Raw genomic sequence first — 23,080 nt, 5'->3', positions numbered from 1 at the left:
GTCTGGCCAACCGTGTAGAAGATCTGAAGAGCCAGGCAGGTAACAACTGGGAAGAATCCAACAAAATTACTTCTGGAAAATATGGCCACAAGACCTCCATGCTCTGGTCCCTGCTGAGTGCCTTTCTTCCCACTCTCACCTCCATTGCTCTGATCTGTTGGCCTGGGCTCAGTTTCTGAATCACACAAGGCTGGTGGCCCTGCAGGATCTTTCATCTGCAGTTTTCTCTGCTTGGAGCACATTCCCCAGTTTGACGCACAGCTGGCTCCTTTTCATCATTCAGGTCTCGCCTGATGTGCTTTCCCTGCTCATCCTGCCTAAACCAGCCTCTGCCCTCCCCCTCCTCCATCTCAGCAGCCTGCTTGATTTCCTCTATCATCTTTCTTGCTCTCTAAACTTATCTTGCTTCTTTATTCAATCACTTGCCCCAAGGAGAGAGTAAGCACGTTAGGATGGGAAGGTGTCCTTCTTGTCATGTGTTGTGTAGCCAGGAGGTCGGAGGGCTTCCCCAAATATTTCAAGGATTGCTGAACAAAAAAAACCATTGAATTCTAGTTTCCAAAGAGGCAGGTAGGTGATCAGAAAAGTCTTTGGGGGAAGTTGGGTCTCACACAGGTGGTGTTTAGGGGCAGGATTCTATTCCGGGGATAATGAGTAAGATATATGAAGTAGGAGGTTAACAAGACAGACTCAAAAAACAATAATGTGGTTGCCAAGGGGGAGGGGGAGGGAGTGGGATGGACTGGGAGTTTGGGGTTAGTAGGTGTAAACTATTGCACCTGAAGTGGATGAGCAATGGAATCCTGCTGTATAGTGCAGGGAACTCTATCTAATCACTTGTAATGGAACATGAGGAAGGATAATGAGAGAAAAAGAATATATATATATGTATATATTTATATATATTTATAACTGGGTCACTTTGCCATACAGCAGAAATTGACATAACTCTGTAAATCAACTATAATAAAAAAAATTTAAAATAAAAAAATAATAACAATGTGGCATAAATTTAGGTGCTAAGACTGAGGACTAGGGTGAGTATTAGAATTAAAGCAAAAACTGAGGAGGGTGATCAGGCTGAATTATCACAGAGACTTGCGACCACAGTCCTAGGGTCTTTAAATCCACCCCACATCAGGTCAGGGAGGGGGGGGCAGGGGTGGGGCGGGGGGGGGGGGATGTGTATCCTGAGACTTCCTCTATCAGCAGAGGCAGAGAACTCAGTGGCTGCTGAAGCAGAAATACTGGTCAGTGGGGAAAATGCAGATGGATATTTCAAGCAGAAGGGGCAGGATTCCATTCCAGGGATAATGAGGAAGATATATGAAGTAGGAGGTTAACAAGACAGACTCAAAAAACAATAATGTGGTTGTAGGCAGAGCAAGGCAGAGAGGTGATGCATTTCCAGTTTCAAACAGTGCCTGGCACAGCAGAGAACACAAAAAGCTTGTCAAGGGAACTGATGCCCACCTTTAATCTAGTGGCTGTATTGAGAGCAGAGAGCCTGAACATGGACACACTGGTTGGAAATGTATTCTAAAATCTGGTTTTAGAAACTCGGTTCATTGCGGTAGGGATGGGTAGGGACAGATGGGTAAAGAGGCTCAATAAGACTTGATGATGAATTGAGCATGTACTGCAGAGGGGCTGAGGCAGGGGACAGAATAGGAAAGAGGGAAATAAAACTTTTAGAGTCTGAGTGACCAGATAATAGTATTACAGAAAAGTCCTAATAAAGAGGTTTTGGAGCTCCGTAGAGCCTGGAACAGAGATACACATGTGCATGTAAGCTACTTCAATCATTTGCAGAAAGAGGCAGATTGGGAATAAAACTAACAGAATCAGGAATATCAAAAAAAAAAATTTAAAAAGGAATTTCTGTCATGGCTCAGTGGCTAACAAATCCAACAAGGAACCATGAGGTTGCGGGTTTGATCCCTGGCCTCACTCAGTGGGTTAAGCTGTGAGCTGTGGTGTAAGTTGCAGACGCAGCTCGGATCCCGCGTTGCTGTGGCTCAGGCGTAGGCCAGCAGCTACAGCTCAAATTGGACCCCTAGCCTGGGAACCTCCATATGCCATGGGAGCGGCCCTAGAACTGGCAAAAAAAAAAGGGGGAATATCAGCCGTGTAGCAAGAAAATGGCAGCACCCAACTCATCTGGCCTTATTCAGCAGTAGAGTGATACCAGGATTCATGCTGGGCTTCTTGGGACCAAATATCAATTGCTATTATCCCTCCATCCCCAACATTCCTTAATATAGGCAATTTGCTTTTCTAAGGAATAATATTGCTAAGGGGTTAAAAGTATGGCAATGACATGAGCTCAGCTTCAAATCCTGATTTGGCCACTCACTACCCATGTGGCTTGAAGCAGGTTTCTTAATCCCCCTGCTTCTTTATCTGTAAAATAGGCATAATAATAGTGCCTATGGGAACTCCCTGGTGGCTTAGCAGATTGGGGATCCAATGCCGTCACCACTGTGGCACAGGTTCGATTCCTGGCCCAGGAATTTCCCCATGCTGTGGGCATGGCCAAAATAAAATAAGTGATAGTACCTATGCCCATCATATTGTTGTGAAGAGAAATGAACCAATGCATGTAATGCATGTTGCTTAGAACCTGGTATGCAGTAAATGCTCACAAAGACTCCCTGATGTTTTGTATTGAGAACTGGATCACAGGCTCTTATTTTCATTTATGCTCAGAGCTTGCTTAGCTTGAGTACTGTTTAACCTCTGGAAAATTGTAGAATATTTGCAACAAAATAGAAAAAAAAAAAAAAAAAAAAAACCTTATCGATGTTCATTCTGCCCAAGGAGGCCACCTCTTTAGACTGAGATTCAAAAATATGGCATTTAGGTACATTGTCACTCTCTGCGGCCCTCTGTTCCACCACAGTGTAGCAATTCAGGTGCACTAAATTCTCACAATTGAAACAGCCCTGGGAGAATTTCAGTGCTATTGTTTTGGAGACTTCCTTTCATCCTGCTTTGTATTTGTCCCAGTTCCAGTTTTAGACAATAAATTATAAGCCTTAAAAAAGGGAATTCCATTCAATATTGAGAAAAGGGAAAATGAATCCCTGAACTGCATGTCAGTTCACAGCCCCTGACTGGGGCAAAGTCTGAACTCTTTCTCTGGGTAAATTCAACCATGGGGTGTTTGGGGGCTTGTTTGTCTGTTCAGTTTGTTATTTTAAACAAGAAGATTTGTTTAAAATGAGGCCATCTTTCTGTTTTGTTCTTAGTTGTTGGACCATCACGAGCAAGGAAGCTGTGGAATTTGTGTGAATTGCTCTCCCCCAGTACCTTTACAAAACGAACCCTCCCAAGAGTAGTTTTTGACAAGGATCACCTCCCAGCAAACATCAGTAGGCCAGACATACTGGCAGTCCCTAGTCAATTTGTAACTGAAAATTAAAAGTGTAGCAGGAAACCCTAATAATGAAACTTGCAGGGTTGTAGAGCTGATGAAGCAGAAAACAAAAAGTAGGTGATAACTGCTAAGAGGTGCAGCCTCGACAGTTGTCATGTCTTTCAAGATTTTCTTAGCAAGTGGCCAGATCTTGGTCTATCTCTGAATTCACTTTAGCCAGCCAAAACAATTCTTGGCTCTGGGTTATTTTCCATCTGCTTCCGAGATAAAACCTCCTGAGCTATCATCAGCAGAGCTATCCCACAGCACATGGTCTTGTGGTTGTTCCCAAGGTAGCAAAGAGTTCAGGTTAGCTATCTTAGTGTCAGGTGGTACTAAATCACACTCCCAAGGGAGATAACAGGGCTGTCCCCAGGGGAGTGGGCATGGTGGGTGTGGACTTTGTCCCAGCCAAGGTCCTCTTCTCTTCAGGGGGCCTTGTGTCAAGCTGAAGTGCTGGGAAGGGGTGTGGGAGCTGGGTGGAGGGGAGAAAAGGCAGCTTGGAAGGCACTTCTGCCACTACCTCAAAACATGCCTGGAGGAGTTCCCATTGTGGCTCAGCGGTTTAAGGACTCAACACAGTGTCTGTGAGGATGCAGGTTCAATCCCTGGTCTCACTCAGTAGGTTCTGGATCTGACTTTGCTTAAAGTTGTGGCATAGGTCGCAGAGGCAGCTCAGATCTGGCGTTTCTGTGGCTGTGGTGTAGGCCGGCAGCTCCAATTCGACCCCTGGCCTGGGAACTTCCATATGCCTCAAGTGCGGCCATAAAAACAAACAAGCAACAACAACAACAGCAACAACAAAACATGCCTGGGCCCACCTGGGTCCCACAGTCAGGAACTGGATGATTTTTATCCTGTTTTGTCAGTGGATAATAAAGGGGCCTTGAGTGGTCACACCCTCATGTGACCCAGCTTTCTCTCCTCTGAAATAGGGGACTCTACACTACCTGTCAGGTGTGGAGTGGCAGGGATTTGTCAGGAAAGCCGAATCTCCAAGCTGGACACACCAAGATTACCTGCCTGTTTTCCGCAGTGGGTCTGAGGATCCCACTGCCCACCTCCCACAGTCACAGACCTCCAGACTTGGCATTAGTTCCACCCAGGCTCTGACTGCAGAATCAAAAAGTCAAATACAGACTGGACCAAGACCTGTAGGACATGCTTCCTAATCTGCTGCTAACTTAACTTCGTGTTCCCCTCGCCTCCCCTCACACTGACTGCTGCCCATGGGCCCCAGAGGCCCTGCTCATCTCTTACTGATGAAACTACAGAGAAACCATGGCTTTGAGCAGCAATTCCCTCTAAGCCCCTTTGGGAATTTGGAAGGCAGCAGACTTGTCTACAGCACCTGCCTAAAGGCCAAGGAGAACCCAACTCATTATGCGGTAAAGACTCTCAATTCAGTGGAGACACCCCAGGGACCAAGCCCCAAATAAGTCTTTTAAAAGAACATGAAGTTATTTATTGGATGGAAATGCTGTAAAAATTGGGTTGTGATGATCATTGTACAACTATAAACGTAATAAAATTCACTGAGTAATTAAAAAAAAAAAGAACATGAATTCATTTATGTACAACTAGAATCTGCCCTCTTTTTGGAGTTCCCTGGTGGCCTAGTGATTAAGGATCTGGCCTTGTCACTGCTGTGGCATGGGTTCAGTCCCTGGCCGGGGAACTTCCACATGTCTCAGGTGTGGGAAAAAAACAAAACAAAACAAAAGGAATCTGTTCTCACCCACTCTCCCACCCTGTACATGTGTGGCTTTATGTAAGTCTGGCAATTATTTTTTGAAAAATTTGCTTCTAGGATTGGAAACCACCATGTTTTTATATCTTATTCAGCATACAGAGTTTTGTAGCTATGGAAGAACACAGTATGTGAGAAGACAGAAATTAGTGCCTAGAAAATGCGTACCTCTGCAGCCCCTCAACATTGCTAGCTCCCGAAAAAAGGCAAGCACGCTTTTGCATGAGAGAAAAAAATTATTCAGTAACAGGCTCAGAGTCTGTCTGCCAGGACCTGGACTGCTCTCTGCTGCTCAGGCTTCTAACAAGCATAAGGCTAATCCAGCCTATGTACTTGCTACTTGGAAATCCATTCTGTCTGAAGCACCCCCAGAACCTGGGACACTGGGGCTGTTGTGGAGCTAATTTGTGTTTCCTCTCTACTGGAGTCTAGGTTAGCATTAAAGACAAGCCCCAAAGAACTCCAGGTCAGCCTCACAGCACTGCGAGCTGGATTCCTAAGGGTGCCTTCAAGTGAGCAAGTTGGCCTTGTTTGCTAAAACTAGAGAAATATGAAAGTCCTCCAAAATATTTACTATATTCCTATATGTAGGGAAAACCCTCACAAGTAAGCTTCCTACCTCTGGCCTTCTCTTGAAATAAAGATCTGGAATTTAGAAGCTTGTATGAAATGTATTAGAAATGCATTGCAATGCCTGCAAACATAAGATAAAATATAATAAAATGTATCATATTCTCCCCAAACTCATGGAGTTGAAGACATTAAGTGTGTTTAGGCTTCCAGATGTCAATTCTACCTCAAAAAGAGTGTTTAAAAAGTTAAAAAATAAAATAAAATGTATCCTATTCCACCATCTAATTTACATTTTTAGTTTGTGTGATTTAAATGATTTCTAGGTTTTCTATTAACATTGTTCTAAATCTTTTTTCTCCCTTCCTATCGCACGTGTTTGCTGATGAGGTTTTCCCCTTTAGAAGATATATTTCACATTGGACATCATGTCATTACTCATTTTATACCTTTCTCTAAACTCTAATGAAGATACCATGTGATTTTGGATTATGTGCTTCACTTATACTTGTCAACTGATCATTTCTTTTTTTTGTGTGTGTGTGTGTGTGTGTGCTTTTTTTAGGGCCACACCCGAGGCATATGTAGGTTCCCAGGCTAGGAGTCGAATTGGAGCTACAGCTGCCTGCGTACACCACAGCCACAGCAACAAAGGATCTGAGCAGCGTCTGCAACCTACACCACTCAAGCAATGCCAGATCCTTAACCCACTGAGTGAGGCCAGGGATCGAACCCACCCACAACCTCATGGTTCCTAGTCAGATTTGTTTCTGCTGTGCCATAGCAGGAGCTCCTGATCATTTCTTAAGTGCCTGTAACAGAAGATAATCCTGAGTAGGACTGGGTCCTTCAGATCATCAAAAGGTTAAACCTTAGTTTCTTTTGTAACACATATTGTTTCTGGATCCAATGAGGGAAAAAAGAAAAATTTTATTCTTTTGATGTCTCTGAATGCGCTAGCGTTAGTTGAAATTTTTTTGTCTCTGAATGCGCTAGCGTTAGTTGAAATTTTTTGCACATCAGTCCTCTGGGTGCATCTGGATGTGTGTTTAGAGTATAATGAGAACGTGGCCACTTGTCCAGCCTTACTTTGCAAGAGGTCATAGAGAAGAGTCTATTTTGGCCTTTGAAAAGGTAGTCACTCCCACAGTGACTTGAGTGAGTAAATGTTACAAAAGGGCATTTTAGAAGAGGGAAATATTGTCTTGCTGTATAATTCAGCTATATTAGCATACGGCTCAGAAAAGGCTCATGGTCATTCATCAGTCTGCCCCCAGCAGCAGCAGCGGTAGGATATTTGTAGTGAACCATGTCTCTCTGCATGTGCACAGCTACATATATATACACAGGGGCACAAACAAACATGTGCCTGACTTGACCCATATCTTAAACATAATCCACCCTCAGTAGTATGTGATTTCAGGGGCACTTGGACTACATTTTGCTTCAAGGACCTTTAGTGCTATCATAAATTCCACAACTAAAAGTTCATTTCTCACCTTAAGAAGGCTTTTTTTTTTTTTTTTTTTTTCCTGTTTTGGTACAAATAATTCCGAGATGGTGGAAGTATTTAAAACCCTGCCCCAAGTAATTACAAGCAAAGTTATTTGGCTTTCGGCCAAGAGTTGGGTTTGATTTCTAGGAAAGCAGAAAAGACAGATGACACTGACTGTCCCCTGGGAACCACGGTGAGGAGAAAGGTGTCCTGCTCGGAGGACAGGGTTGCTTCAGTCCAGAGAGTTTTCACAATTAGCCCTAGGGCTAGAACGCAGACATGTTTCAAAACAGACGTGATTTACCTAGTGGAATCCAAATAGTGGAATCCAAAGAGACCTTTAGCCTCAGAAACCAGAGAGAAGGGGAAAAAAGAAATCGAAATGTCAATAAGCCAAAGAGAGGCACACCTCTCTTTTAGTGGACTTGCCACAAGTCCCTCAAAAGGCTTCTGTGTTTCCCTGACTGATTCTCGTTGGTGGTGGGCCCCGAACAAGATCTGGGTGCCTTTTAACCTCGCAGTTGGCCAGTGACCAATGCCTGCATTTCCCTTGTTGAGAAAAGGAGTTCATCCCCGGATTACCAAATATTTATAAACAAATGAATTTAGAGTAACTTTTCAAAACAAACCTTTGTGACAATTATAGATGATCAAGATGGTGAAAGTGAAACCAAGCAGGGCAAGAAGGAGAGGGTGGACGAGCGGCCCTTAGCCACAGGTCCCAAAGGCCTGGCCACTGAAGAGGAAACTCTTGGGTCCCAGGTTTAGATATGGCTGAAGTTTCACCATCTGAATAAGTCTCAGCAGCAGCGAAGTTGCGGTGAGTGAAGGTGATTTCAGTGTCTCCTTAAGGAATTGGGTAAAGTCCCTTGAGGTCTGACACCCTGGCCTCTCAGGATCCTTTCGGAGGCTCCAGGAGAGACAGACCAGAAAGTTTTCAATGTGAAGGTGGGGCGGACTCGGCAGTGTCCGGAAAAAGCCAGCTTTGGTGGGCGCATTGTTGTCCCCTGGACCATTCTTCTTCTGCCAGCATCTTTCATTGCTTCTCGTGTTTTCCTGAGACAAAGAACCCAGCTGAGACCTCAACAAAGGAGAATGCAGGGAAAGGGGAGAGAATACCTTGAGCAAGAATAGCTTGGAAGGAGCCAAAAGTGGAAAAGGAAGTCTAATTCTGTCCTAGTCCGGGGGAAAAAAGTTTTTTGAGAAATGTAAACAAATCAGGAAATCCTGGCACTTACTCCAGTTCCGATCTGGGGAAAAGCACCGGTCCTTTCCCTGGGACTGGGCTGCTGTTTGTGAATGAAATCCAGATTAAATTATTCATTCAGCCCTGCCAGCCCCGTTTCCAGCATTCTTTTTTTGCCTATGGCGTAGCTTAAACCTTAAAATAATAATAATAAAAAAAACATATGCATGTTATTAACTATCCATATTCAAATGGAAATTCAATGCTATCATAAATCTCTTTTCTAATGTAAATTCCTTTCTGGAGCATGAAGCTGCAGGAAAGCCATTGTATCTGAGCAATCTGAACTTGAAAGAGAATTTTTGTTAAACCAGTTATGATAGGGGAAACATGTTTTTCACTGAGTCGAAAGATTAAAGTTGGTTGTAAAAAGGGGTGGGGGACTGAGGGAAAATTATTGGTTGCTCAGCTAATGATTAGATACAGAACTTCAAGGACAAATTAAGAGGCACCAAAGAAAGAGTCACGCAGATAAGTGAAAACAGTTCCAGTGATATTAAAGAAAAGATGCATTGTTTATCTTTATCTAATCTCCATTTCCATATTCATCTTCATCTCAGTGGCCCCCGCTACCCCATTAGCAGCCCCCCAGTGAATTCCAAACTCCACCGCGCTGCACATCTGCAGATCAGAGGGCCTCTGGTGTCTGGGGTTCCCTTTCCTGCTCTCAGAACCATCCTCTCTCTCCCCTTGGTTGTGTTATGTCTGGGCGCCCCTTCTCAGGAGGCCTTGACTGAGAAGAATGTGGGCATGCGATGAAGAGGAGTCATCTTTCTTCTTTCCTTTTTGGAAATACATTATGAAACCTTTGGGCAATTTAAAAAATTTCTCACCAAATACCACACACCCTTCCTTTCGAGTCAACTCTGCTCGCGTGTTTGAATTTGTCACCCTTCACCCACACTCCTGCCCCTCTTTCCCTCTCATGCCCACAAATCCGATTTTTCATTTCGGAAATTATTCTTTCCCATGGAGGCAGCGACAAAAATATATCTGTTTCTGACAGAGCCGTAGGGAACAAATGTAAAGGGCCTCCTTAAGCTGCCATGTCAGTGGAAGCTCACAGAGAGAAGACAGATTTCTCTTGGAAAGAGGAGCTAGTGACATTGAGAAGGACACAAGCCCAGTATAGGCCTCACCTCCAGGCCATGGGTTCTGGCCCCCTCACTGGGTGTATTTGCATGGAAATCTCCAGCGTGAAGCAGGTTCAGGGCTTCATTTTTCAAGGCAAAACTTCCCCAATTGATTTTTAGGAGCATAGTACAAGGATTTACAGAGAAAACAGACTCCTCTGTGTGAATGCAAAGTGTGAACTTTGTTCTAGAAGGGCATCATGAAAAACGTAACACTGCAATTGAAAATTAAAATATTAAAGCAGGAAGGTGTTCCCATTTCAGCTGAGAGGATTATGAACCCAACAAGTATCGATGAGGATGTGGGTACAATCCCTGGCCTCACTCAGTGGGTTAAGGATCCGACGTTGCCATGAGCTGCAGTGTAGGTCCCAGATGGGGCTCAGATCTTGTGTTGCCATGGCTGTGACATAGGCGGGCAGCTGCAGCTCTGACCCATAGCTTGGGAACTTCCATATGTCACAGGTACAGCCCTAAAAAAATTAAATTAAAAATAAAATAAAATAAAATATTAACAGCAGGAAAGAACTTAATTCATACAGATTTCCTATTTAGGATTTGAATACACATGCCTACCGTCAATTTATTGCTAATATTTAGAGCTAAAATAATACAACTTTGAATCAGCTTAATAAATATATCAGAACCAACCTCTCTGGCCACTAGCACTTAGAGCATAGTCACCTCCCCACAAGGGCAAGTTTCTTCCCACTTTCTTATTTGATGATCGACCTTCAAGATAGAAGATTCCATGTCCTTTCTGGATTGTTCAGAGATTTATGGCCCCTATGGAAATGTTCATAAAAGCTGAGGCTGTGCAAGGCTTTGGGCGTCCATCTTATTGTTATCAGAGCCATAAAAATCATCACCCTCTTGTCCACGGCCAGTCTCATGTTTCAAGATAATATAATCCAGAGGAAAATAAAGTTGCCGCTGAGTGTCTGTTTCTACTAGGTCTGCTGTCAAGTGTGTGTGTGCTGAGAGGACAGTGGTGTCAGATTAGGGAAGGCGGGGGCACAGATCAAACTGTAGGTGTTTGAGGATTTACAGGGAACTTCAAGAACCTATTTCTAGGGCAACTCATTTGTCTGTCAGGAGGATGCTGTGGGGTGTACCTCATTCTCTTCAGCCTGCTTCTCTGGCCTCTGCTACCCAGGAGCAGGAGTGGGGGGTGGGGGTGTCTCCAGAGTGTAGACAGAGAAGGGAAGCAGGTGCTTCAACTCTCAGCATCTGGTTTAGATGACCACAATGCAGAGCACACCTGCAGCCTGCATTTCAGCCAAGTCTGGCCTCCCATTGTATTCTACTGGACTTTCTGCCTTGAGCAAGAAAAAAGCATTGTTTATCAGATTTGCCAAAGGATCTCCGGGGAGGTGGAGAGAGACAGGATAAACAAACCTAAAACAAAACCCAAGTGTAAGCAAAGGGCTGGGAGACCTTGATTATATGTGACTACCCAAGGTAATCTTTCAACCTGACACAAACTAATTAAAACCAAGAGAGACAGAGAGAGAGAAATGTTAAGTTTGCATGGACCAAGACAGTTTCCCAAAGGTCTTCCCAGAGAACTGATACCAGATAATGTCCAAACTCTATGCTTAGGTAGAAGCAGAAATCAGACCACATCGATTAAGCGTCTAACTTGTGCAGGATTTTGTGCCATGGCAGGTAAAAATGAGTGGCTGTTACTCTGTCCTAGGAAAAAACTTACAAAGAAGATGGTCTTGGAGTTCCTGTTGTGGCCCAATAGAAACAATCCAACTAGTATCCATGAGGATGTGGATTCAATCCCTGGCCTTGCTCAGTGGGTTAAGGATCCAGCATTGCCATGAGCTGTGGTGTAGGTCAAAGACATGGCTCAGATCTTGTGTCACTGTGGCTGTGGCGCAGGCCAACAGCTGAGCTCCAAATCGACCCCTAGCCTGGGAACTTCCATATGCCACAAATGCAGCCCTAAAAAGCAATAATAATAATAATAATAATAATAATAATAATAATAATAATAATAAATTTTAAAAAAGATATATCTTACAGACCAAATATTCCATTTATGCACCTTCTAATTTCACATATTCTAAGTTTGCATTGGGTGCACTGGATTCCTGCAGACCACACCAAAAGCAGTCAGCTGGGTTTGGACTTCTTTAACTGAGGTAGGCAAAGCAAACACAACTGCTCCAACAACATAATACAACCTCATGACAATAATAAAATTAGCTAGCTTCTTAACAGAGACTCAGAAAATAGTTTAGAGGTAACATATAAAATACTGTTTTGTTAGTAAATATTTCCAAAGGAGCCCCTTGATTTTCTTTCCTTTGTACAGAGCCCCAACTAGTGGAAAGGGGGAAAATTGCACTTAAAGAGAAACCGTTTAAATGGGAGACCACCGCTGTCTGCCTGCAGGTTAGGAGGCCACAGAATCTTACAGATGCTACTCTTTTGGGGGTGTAGAGATAAGGATAAATTGCTAAAAGGAAAGAGAGGTGCGAAACTGGCTTAGACTTAGCTTTTAAAAGGGCAAAAGGCAAACTTCTACTGATGAAAACATGTACAATCTCTTAGATTTGAAATGAGTCAATGCACTATATCTATAGCTAATTTGAGAAAGGAAAATATTTCTTAAGTTCAGAACTCATTCTTCTCAAAGATGTCTTTTCAAAAGAAAGGGGAAGAAATTCTGTGACACAAAATTGCATACACTGGAGGAAAAAGACCTGGTTTCACAAATAAAATGAGTTGCAATTGTGTCACACTAGTTCCGAACAGAACAGATAAGGATGTGTCCCTGATGGGGTGGGTAAGGGGGAGGCAGAAGAGCAGGTGGAAGCACAAAGGAAAGGAAAGGACCAGAACTTCACTATCAAAAGAAAATAAAATATCAGCACCTGGAAAAGTGAGATACAGATCTTCCTAAAGGAGCCAAATCCTTAGGGTTGTTGAGTTTTCAGTTTTGTTTGTCACCTCTCCATTTCAAGGAACCATGGTTTTGGGGGGTTTTTTTGTTTGTTTTTTTTTAAGAGTTTAGTTGATTTACAATGTTGTGTTAGCTTCAGGTGTACAGCAAAGTGAATCAGTTATATACACACGTATGTCCATTTTTATTCGGATTCTTTTCCCACGTAGGTTATTGCAGAATATTGAGTAGGTTTCCCTGTACTACACAGTAGGTCCTTGTTAGTTATCTCTTTTGTATACAGTAGTATGCATAGGTTAAGCCCAATTTTTTTGGTGTAGATTTTTATTTTTTAATTTTTTTTAATTTTTTTGCTATTTCTTGGGCCGCTCCCGCGGCATATGGAGGTTCCCAGGCTAGGGGTCTAATCGGAGCTGTAGCCACCAGCCTACGCCAGAGCCACAGCAACGCGGGATCCGAGCCGCGTCTGCAACCTACACCACAGCTCACGGCAATGCCGGATCATTAACCCACTGGGCAAGGGCAGGGACCGAACCCGCAACCTCATGGTTCCTAGTCGGATTCGCTAACCACTGCGCCACGACGGGAACTCCTTGTGTAGATTTTTAAAAGAGCTTTGACTCCCTTACCAAAAAGTACTAATAAAATGCAGGTGGCCGGGAAAGGCTATAAAAATGCAAGATGAATTCAGACAAAGTTTGCAAGCAGCAGAGGTTCATGGACAAGCTCAGGAACTTCATGGAACTCCTTAACAATATATGCAACTTCTGAGTGGGGTGTGTGTGCATATTCTCTGGATTTTATAGTTTTGACCAATTCGCAAAGGGGACCATAACCCAAAAGAAGAATAAGGAACATCACTATACAAGAATCTGCACATAATCAAAAAACAGTCACATTTTAATGGATGCCCTTCAGAGTGATCTCAGACATCATAAAATCCCCAAGCAAAGAGATCAAAATACTCTAGTATATCACAGAGCAGACTGCAGCCTTCTTGTTTTTCATGCAGTGACAAGTTGGACAGAAAGTTACAAGAAGTTGCCTATTGCGTTTTCAACTGGTGTAATGGCAGCTGGGTAGCTTCTCAAACCTCAACGTGATGTTATGCTGCCCTTGAGCTGTTTCTGAGATGCTTGACGTCCACTAGCCAGCTTTCTTCAGTTTGCATTCAACAACAAGCTGTATGCTCAAAAATCCAAAGCAGTAAGCCATTGTTTTTGTCAGCAGACTAAACAGCGGGAAGCGACCAGGGCCGGGGCGGTGGAGGGGGGGCAGTGGGGTTGGGGGGATGTTTAAATTTTTAGGACTTGGAAGCTTACTCAGCACATTTGATTGTTATCAAAAGTAAGTCAGGAAAGCAGAATTTTTATACCACCTACCTAATGTCTGTGGTGGTTATTAAATAAACTCTCCCGTCCTTCATTTCGTTTGAAAAGGGATTTGTTTAAATACTGCTTATTTGAAGATCATTTGCCTCTCTAGAGGTCAAGGAGAACAAGAGTGATAACACCGGGGCCATGCTATCTAACTTCTTTTATGGCATCAGCTCTCCTGTAGATTTTATTGAACCAATGACTTAGTTGTGAAGAAAAGTGATGATGTTAATCTGTCTGTCCTCGCCTTCACCTCCCAACCACACAGTTAATCGGACCAGGGGTTCTCGGGATAACTGAAGAACACACATCACGTATAGCTAGTCCCCTTGTCAGTTGGCATGTGGTTCTATGTCACTAAGATTTCCCTTCTGAGAGGTTAAGGCAGACCCCCTGTTCTTTCCACCTCAGGTAGATACAACCACGTTTTTAAAATTTGTGAAAAACATTTGCTGTATGGCAGAAATTGGCACAACATTGTAAGTCAACGATACTTTAATTTAAAAATACAAAAAAATAAAATTTATGAAAAACAAGATGAACAGCTAATCCAAGAAATAATACAAAACTTGCCTTTTTTTGGTTTTTTTTTTTTTTTTTTTTTTTTTGCTTTCCCTTGCTTCTGAGACTCTAAGAAACTTGCATAATTGATTTAGATTTTTGTGTCCTTATTGGAACAATTAGGCAGACGTCTTCAGGAAAAAGTTTTCAAAAATTGAGGTTTGGTGGTTTTATTTTTCTCCCTTACCCCCTCACCAAGATCATTTTAAAAGGTTATTTTAAATATTATAACCACAAACTGTTCAGCCAGACGAAAATGAAAGTAGGCCACTTAGAGGTTTTTATCTAAACTAAAGCAAAATGTCTTAAGCTAATCATTTAACCATTGGGAGTTCACTGGCTACTAAAAACAGTCACTTTGAAATTAAGAAGGAAGTATTTTCAATATTACATCTGAATTTGTAATTTTTCTCTCACAGGATATACAGAGGATAGTATTTTCTTTTCCTTCCCCTTAGGACTAAATTGACCTTCCTGCCTGAGCAGTGAAACCCCAGACTTGGACTTGAGCCAGCTGCCTTTCAGCACCAGGTCATTAAGAACTCATGGAGGTGCTGTTTAAGTGTAAATTTTCCAGCAATGCTTCACCAGCTAGGCAATGCTAATGCAGTCGGGACATGTTTGACATGTCCAATTTTAAAAAGGAAGAGAAAGGGGGAAGCTCTCAAAAATATGTATATCAGAGTGAAAGTCAGTGAAAATGAGGCCACTCATCTAATTTAGGGATGTCAGAGTCAGATACCCATACTCCTTAGTTGGCTTCCTAGATAAAACAAATCTGTCAGTCATAAAAAAGGTTTCATGCGTTCTCAAGAAGACAAGCAGCCAGACGTAAAAGGAGGCCACTTGTATTCCCTATGTTCTAAGAATTTAGGATTTCCTCAGGCATTGTCAAGGGCCAGTGTGGACATGGATAATCCAAAGAGAATTATAATTCATATGCATACAAAAAACAAACCAAAAGTGAAGAAGTAGTTGGGGGGAGGGGAGAAAAATCTGTTTCCAATGGGTCAATACTCACATTTGAAGCCCAATAGGGATTGAGATAGGCAGGTGAAAATAACAAGGACAGCTTATGAGAGGGTTTTGGGATGTGAGCCACAGCCCCAGAGTGAATGCTCAGCTGCACTTAAACCTGCAGGCCTAGACTTCTTCAAATAATATCATCTCCCATCTGTTGTAACTTGTGGTGTCAACTGAACAGCCAACCAGAAAATAAAGCAGAAGCAGCCATTTAATTTAAGGCCTTTTCCTTCATCTCACAGAATTACATCAACATGTACAAAAACACAAGTGTCTGAGCACATGTACCCAGGTCTCAGTTGCCTGTAATTATGTACCCACCTCCACAATAACACACATTAATTTCCAATTGATTCTGGAACACATTCAAATTACCATACCTTCTGATATGCATTTACTTTAATCTCACAGTACTATTTTAGCACACTCTGGCAGAATCTGAGGGCTGAATGATAATGAATGATAACGCCTGAAGAAGTGGTCTGATATGTTTAAAGGAACCATACAAATTTACTGAATAGATGATAAATGTGAAGATAATGAGACCATGCAAACATTTCCTTTTTATTGTTATCTTTATTTTTAATTAATTCCTTCCCAATGACTATTTAAACTTATACGTATTTTCAAATAGGTTTCCACTGTGATTTTTTTTCTTGATTTCCACAATGACTAAACATGTTCAGTAAAATATTAATTCTTTTTTTTTTTTTTTGTCTTTTTTTTTTTTTTTTTGCTATTTCTTTGGGCCGCTCCCGCGGCATATGGAGGTTCCCAGGCTAGGGGTCGAATCGGAGCTGCAGCCACCGGCCTACACCAGAGCCACAGCAATGCGGGATCCGAGCCGCGTCTGAGACCTACACCACAGCTCACGGCAACGCCGGATCGTTAACCCACTGAGCAAGGGCAGGGACCGAACCTGCAACCTCATGGTTCCCAGTCGGATTCGTTAACCACTGCGCCACGACGGGAACTCCAAAATATTAATTCTTAATTTCTTTGTGGCAGAAGCATACACCTGGGAATATTTCTATTTTTTTAAATAATAACTTTTCCTACTTACAAATCAGGGTTGACTTGGTAGCAGTTTTTAAAGAAATTGACTTTTCACATAGTATACAGGTTATCTTAATTCATCCTTTCAACTTACTTGGCCCTTGAGATTTCTTTAGAATGTACCTCATTAGAATTAATAAGGTAATTTTTATCTCCTCTCTTGAGACTTGTACAAAAACTTAAAAAAAACTTATATTTGGCTCTGAACAAGTCCCATGACCTGAGAATTCTGAGTTTTAGCTGTTCGTTCTTATCAGTAGATATCTTTTAGCAAATCAATTCAAACATACAAAGAAAATACAGAATTAGTTTAAAGTTATCAACAAAAATACAAGGTTTTTTTTTATAGAAGAGCAAGTTGCATATCCAAAAATCTGTTTATTATGGATATTATAAGTCTCAATGTCAAGCCCACAGCAGATGGAAATATTAGTTATGTTTTGTTAAGGTCATAGTTCAAGTTCTAGAATTTTGGCCACCTGTCCTGTATTCCTTATACCTATTTTTAAAGGAGTATGCCATAATTATGTGGCTCACAGACGACATTATTATTATTATTTTTTTTTTTTTAGGGCCACAGGTGCAGCATATGGAAATTCCCAGGCTAGGGTTCAAATCGGAGCTACAGCTGCTGACCTACACCACAGCCATGGTAACACCAGATTCTTAACCCACTGAACGGGGCCGGGGATCAGGCCCCATTCAGGACACTAAGATACCACTCATGGCTACTACTTGGGTTCATTTCTGCTGAGCCACAGTTGGAACTCCTACATATCTTTTCAATTTAAATTCTTATTGATACTTGGAAAGAATATCAAAATGTTAACATGGATAGCAATAAAAAATAAGGTGAATCCTTTAATGGAAAGTGAGAAAAAGAAGAAAAGAAAAGATTTCATGGCTGTATCTACATTATCATCATCATTAAGTACATCAAAAGCAAGCAAAGAGAATGGCATATATGTATATCTAGTCATATTTATCTCAAATATATGCCAAATCTCCACTTTATATTTAATGGTATTTGTTATTTTAAGCCTTCTAAAATTGCTTCTTACTTGAGGTTTTCAGATTAGACACATATAATTTGAGTAGTTGTGGACATTTATTTGTCTAATGTGAAATTTTCAGCCATTACTATAGTTAGAATGTAATTTAATTTTCACTAAAACCAATAAAGTTGGATACTTTCTATAACAACCATAGAACTAGACTCCATGTCTATCATGATGTGAGAGATTCTTTAAAATGATTTTTTTATTACTAAAGTCCTTTTTATACATTGAGAACCATTTAAATATGGATTGGGCTCAAAGTGGTCTGTTGAAATCAGTCTCTTTTTTTTGACAGGCCACATATTATAATTGTGAAAAGAGTTTCCAAACAAGAATACATAGTCATTAGAATGCTACTCCGTAGTCTTTCCAATAGTATTGAACAGAGATATTCTTGTGGGGACTGAGCAAGAGGGAATTTTTCTATTCATTTAGCTCTCCTCCAGTTACTGGAGACAGAAAACAAGCTGTTACTTAATAGTGCCAATCTCTCGGAGTTCCCATCGTGGCGCAGCGGTTAACGAATCCGACTAGGAACCATGAGGTTGCGGGTTCGATCCCTGCCCTTGCTCAGTGGGTTAAGGATCCGGTGTTGCCATGAGCTGTGGTGTAGGTTGCAGACGCGGCTCGGATCCCGCGTTGCTGTGGCTCTGGCGTAGGCTGGCAGCTACAGCTCCAATTAGACCCCTAGCCTGGGAACCTCCATATGCCTCAGGAGCGGCCCAAGAAATGGCAAAAAGACAAAAAAAAAAAAAAAAAAAAAAAAAAAAAAAAAAAAATAGTGCCAATCTCTCATCTGAGATCTGGTAAACCACTGACAAGCCCATGTGCCAATAGTTCTTTCTGTACTCATTTCCTTGGGCTGCTCTAAAAAAGTAGCCAAAACTAGGTGGCCCCAAACAACAGAAATGGATTTCCTTACAGTTCTGGAAGCTGAATTCATGTGCTTTGCTCCCTCTGGCAGCTCTTAGGCAGAGTCTTTCCTTGCCTCTTTGAGCATCTGGTGTTTGCCAGCAAGCCTTGGCATTTCTGGCCATCCTCTCTCCACGTGTCTTCACACAGTCTTCCCTCAGTGCTCGGCTCCTGTCCAAATTTCCCCTTTTCATGCAGACACCAGTCATGTTGGATTAAGCCCACGCTAAAGCCACCTTTTAATGGGATGACCTCTGTCAAATTCTATTTCCAAATTCACATTCTGAAGTATTCAAAGTTAGGACTTCAACATATCTTTTATTTTATTTTATTTTATTTTATTTTACTTTATTATTTTATTTTATTTTATTTTTTGGTGGGGGGAGTACAATTCAGCCTATAACAACTGATATATCCTAGTTCAGACAACTTGGGGTTTTGGGTTTTTGTCCTTGAAAAGGAGAGTCTCATCATAATTCAGATAAAAATAGAATCCATTTATAAAGATTACGGGGGGAAGAAGAACCTGGATGTTGAGATGTAAAACTATAAAATTTCCTTTAAAAAGTAAATGTTTTAGGTTGAACTATATGAAATTACTGAAAAAATTCAACCCCTTCTTATCTAGAAAAATTCCAGATTCACATGTCCAAGATAATAAATTTATGGGATGAAAAGAGAATAAAGCAGTATCAAAAAACTGAAGAACAAAGAAAAGAGGCAAGAAAGATGTGTAGGAGCTAGATACAAAGAGAAAATAAAATTTTAAATGAAACAACTTCCTTGTTAACATTATTATTTTAATGTTTAGAATTTGATTATAATAATATTTATATTTAATTATTAATATAAGAATAGTTTGATAATATAAAAATATATTGATAAATATCTCAGGGCATTTTAATCACAATATAATTATGCTATTACTTGTTCTTACTCAGTTGACTTCTAAGTCATCTTACCTACTAAAAGATTTTAAATATAAGAAATCGTATTTGATTTTTTAAAAAAAACAATATTTCAACAATATTGCAGATATATTTGAAAAGATCCTTGTTAGCTGCCATTGGAAGAGAGACAAAATGAAACTTTCAATTAAGGATGAATTCAAAAGTTCAACATTTCAGGGTTTTTTTTTTTTTTTTTTTCCTCTTTTTAGGGCTGTACCTGCAACATATGGAGGTTCCCAGGCTAGGGATCTAATTGGAGTTGTAGCCGCTGGCCTAGGCCACAACCACAGCAACACCAGATCCAAGCCGCATCTGCTACCTATGCCACAGATCACAGCAATGCCAAATCTTTAACCCGCTGAGCAAGACCAGGGATTGAACCTGCGTCCTCATGGATGCTATTCATACTCGTTTTGGCTGAGCCACAACGGGAACTCCAAAATTTCAGATTCTTACAAGGAAAATAAAAAAATCTTTCAGGTCCTATCTCTGTTGCTAACTAAAGTTAATCTAATATTCAGTCAGAAATAATTAAGAAAATAGATTAAAATTCTGTATAACTTTATTCTAAAAACTTACCATTTGTCAAAACATTATAAGTTAATCCTCACAGGAGTGCCCATGGATAAATAGAGATGTATTTTATTTTCCTCAATTTGAATTTTGCGGCAGGAATGCATCCAGTACTTTTGTATTCAATACCCCTGAAGAAGAAATGGGGCCTGCTTATGCAAACAAATATTGTGATCATTTTCTCACAGAGGTGAACAATATATTTACATATGAGTAAAGAAAATGTTTTCAGGAACAAAAAAACGGCTTTTATATTTTTAGGTATGTTAACAATAGCAAAAGTCCCACCTCCCTGATTTTTGAGAGAGTCCTAGAAAGTGCTTGAATTCAAGGACTTGGTTCTCAATACAAGTACTACACATTCACAGATTACATGAAACCACCAGATTTGAACAATATCTGAAGTTTCAGTGTCATTATAATGCTATCACTGTAACAAATATTATTTCTTTAGTTGTAAGAGACAAAAACCAACTCAAAAGCACTAAGGCAAAAAAGGGGATTTAGTGGTTTAGGTAACTAAACTATCAGGAAAGAATGATTCCAATAATGTCACCAGGAACCAGTTTTTCATTCCCCAGGGTTAGGCTCCATTTCTCAGTCTTAGCTCCATTCTTTAGGTCAAAAATACCTGCAAATGACTGACAGCAGGTTCAGGGACTACAGTCTTCTGGGTTTAAATCTATCTAAAGGAGCAAACATTTTTGTCCCAGCTTTCCTAGCAAAACTCCAAAATTGACTCTGATTGCTCCATCTTAATTCAAACATTAATCTCAGAACCAACGACTGTGAACAAAGGAATATTTTTTTTTTTTTCCTTTTTAGGGCCACACCCATGGAAGTTCCCAGTCTGGGGGTTGAAAGGAATAAAATTTAAATCTGGGTAATGTGCTCTACCCTTAGGACCCTACCACAAAATCGGGGGAGGAGTGGATTCTAAACAAACAAACAAAAAAAAGATGCATTACCAGAAAAAGGATTGCAGCGCAATAAGGTAAGCTAAGACTATTGACTTATTTGAAATTACAGGAATCTCCATCAGAAGGAGAAATTGTGTTCGAATCAGTTTGGTTCTTTTGACCTAAATAATGCTTTGATTTTGCTTTTGATTGTAAAATGGTAAAATCAGTCACAATTGAAATTAACTATTTAGGGAATCCTGAAGAGTACACTTTCAAACTATTTTGGAGCTGTTGCATACATACACTTCTGTCATATCTCAGATATCATTGAATGCATAATCTACACAACCTTCCAGCACCTTTAGACCATATAGGAAGTGGTTTCTAACACAGGCAGGGCTTGAGGAGGACCCATAAATGAGGCTATTGATGCAAAGCTCTATGCATTAAGTTCAACACCTTGAATTACATGGGAAATGAACAGGAGCTGGGGGGCAGCTAAGGGAACACAGGTGTGGCATGTCCAGAAGAGCCCACATTCTTAAGTCGACAGGCAGCCATATTCTATTCAAGCTGTGATCCCCGGGTGGTCCCACTAACAAAGCTTCCTGTTATAAGGCTATCGCTCAGTACAAGGCAAGTGTATTGTGAATGCCAGGTTCAAAACAGTTCATTGAAAACTTCTTGGTTATGTAATTAAAGCAGGCTGAGCTTTGGGAAATCCTCCAGGAGGGAGCTCATTTTGAGAACAGCCTTCCAATTCACATATTTCATAAGCCAAGGATAAGCTTAGTTCACAAGAATAACACACACACACACACAGAGAGAGACCACAAATTGTGGGATTAAAAAGTAGAATTGAGGTCAGGGCTAGACCACAGCAGAAGTAAATTGGCTTAAAGAAAACTAGATATTTTGTTTCCAAAACCATCTGTTTATTGGATTGCTTTGCTTGATTGCTACTACTTGTATCTTCAGATTCAAATCTATATTCAAAAGATTTCAGGTGAATTTGCCTGCCTCCCAGCCACACAGCTCACCTTATTTTCTTCTCTGGGTAAATACCAGATAAGAAGTTCTATCTGTTTCGTGTGGATGAAAGGCAAGCAGAATTTTATCTTCTGCCACTCTACAAAAACGAAACAAAAAATAAAATGTAGTCATGGGTCCCAGAGATCTTGAAAAATACAGTGGACAAACATCCACCATCCATCCTGAAGCCTGTCTTTCGCCTCAGGCCAGGTGATTGGAAAGGATAATTTTTCAAAGTCTCTTCCAATTTTATTATTCATTGTGTATGTCGAGTTGTGGTTGGATGTTTTGCTTTCTTCAGTTTGCAGAAATTGCCTTCATGACACTTGGATCTGTCTCCCATGATTCTGCTGTAACAAAGGACTACAAATTTATTCTCTCAAAATTCTGGAGGCTGGAAGTACAAAATCATTTTTCTAGGCTAAAGTCAAGGTGTTGGAAGGGTTGATACCTTCTGGAGGCCCTGCAGGAAAAAAAAATTGTTTCCTTGCCTCTTCCAGCTCCTTGGGGCTGCCTCCCTCCATTTTCTAAAGCCCATCACTCTTCTCCCAGCTTCATGGTCACTTCCCTTCTCTTCTGTCTGACTTCACCTGTCTGATCCTTCTCCGTCTTACAAGGACCGTCATGATTAGAGTGGGCCACCCAAATCACTCAGGCTTATCTCCCAAATCAAGATCCTTAGCTTAATCACACCTACAAAGTTCCTTTTGGACATATTTGGGATGCTGTTGTTCAGCCTACCGTAGTGCTTCTTCAGAAAATTGGGTTGATATCATTCTATAACATTGTTCTGTGTTTGCAATTAAAAAAAAGTCTACCTGTGCTAAATACTACTAAGAACTAAAAGATCTTCAAAATAATAGGTAATAGGACATAATTTTGTTGACTAAAAAAAAAAAAAGACAACCTAAAAAGTTGAGAGATATGTTTTATTCAGTGGACATTCTTAGGACTTCAAGCCCACGAGACAACATCTCAAATAACCCTGAGCCAAACCCTGCGCTAAAGAGGAAGGAGGATGCCAGGAATATAGGTGTTTTTGCAACAAAATCAGGTAGTCAGAATATCGAAATAGTATTGTTAATAAAAGAAAACCAGGTAGCTAAAG

The 23,080-nt window shown here is 40.9% G+C and overlaps 1 protein-coding gene across 7 annotated transcripts in view; it reads left to right on the top strand.

Moving 5' to 3' along the window:
- Positions 1–23,080, top strand: part of PREP (prolyl endopeptidase) — a 562,439-nt gene that overhangs the window by 336,615 nt on the left and 202,744 nt on the right. For 5 of the 7 annotated variants that reach the window (XM_021083601.2, XM_085011429.1, XM_085011405.1 and 2 more), the window contains exon 2: positions 20,942–21,032. The exons of 1 other annotated variant lie outside the window; for it this stretch is intronic. The gene's annotated coding sequence lies outside the window, so the exon portion shown is untranslated. Of the gene's footprint in view, positions 1–20,863; positions 21,033–23,080 lie in introns of all 7 variants that reach the window. One more of the 7 variants, XM_085011408.1, reaches the window with a different exon arrangement.

Source organism: Sus scrofa, chromosome 1 (genome assembly GCF_054392235.1).
Source record: "Sus scrofa isolate SSC_HxYL_T2T_F1_AM1 chromosome 1, Sscrofa_HxYL_maternal_Yorkshire_Landrace_v2.0, whole genome shotgun sequence".
Taxonomy (NCBI): Eukaryota; Metazoa; Chordata; class Mammalia; order Artiodactyla; family Suidae; genus Sus; species Sus scrofa.
This window is presented reverse-complemented; position numbering and strand designations above follow the sequence as displayed.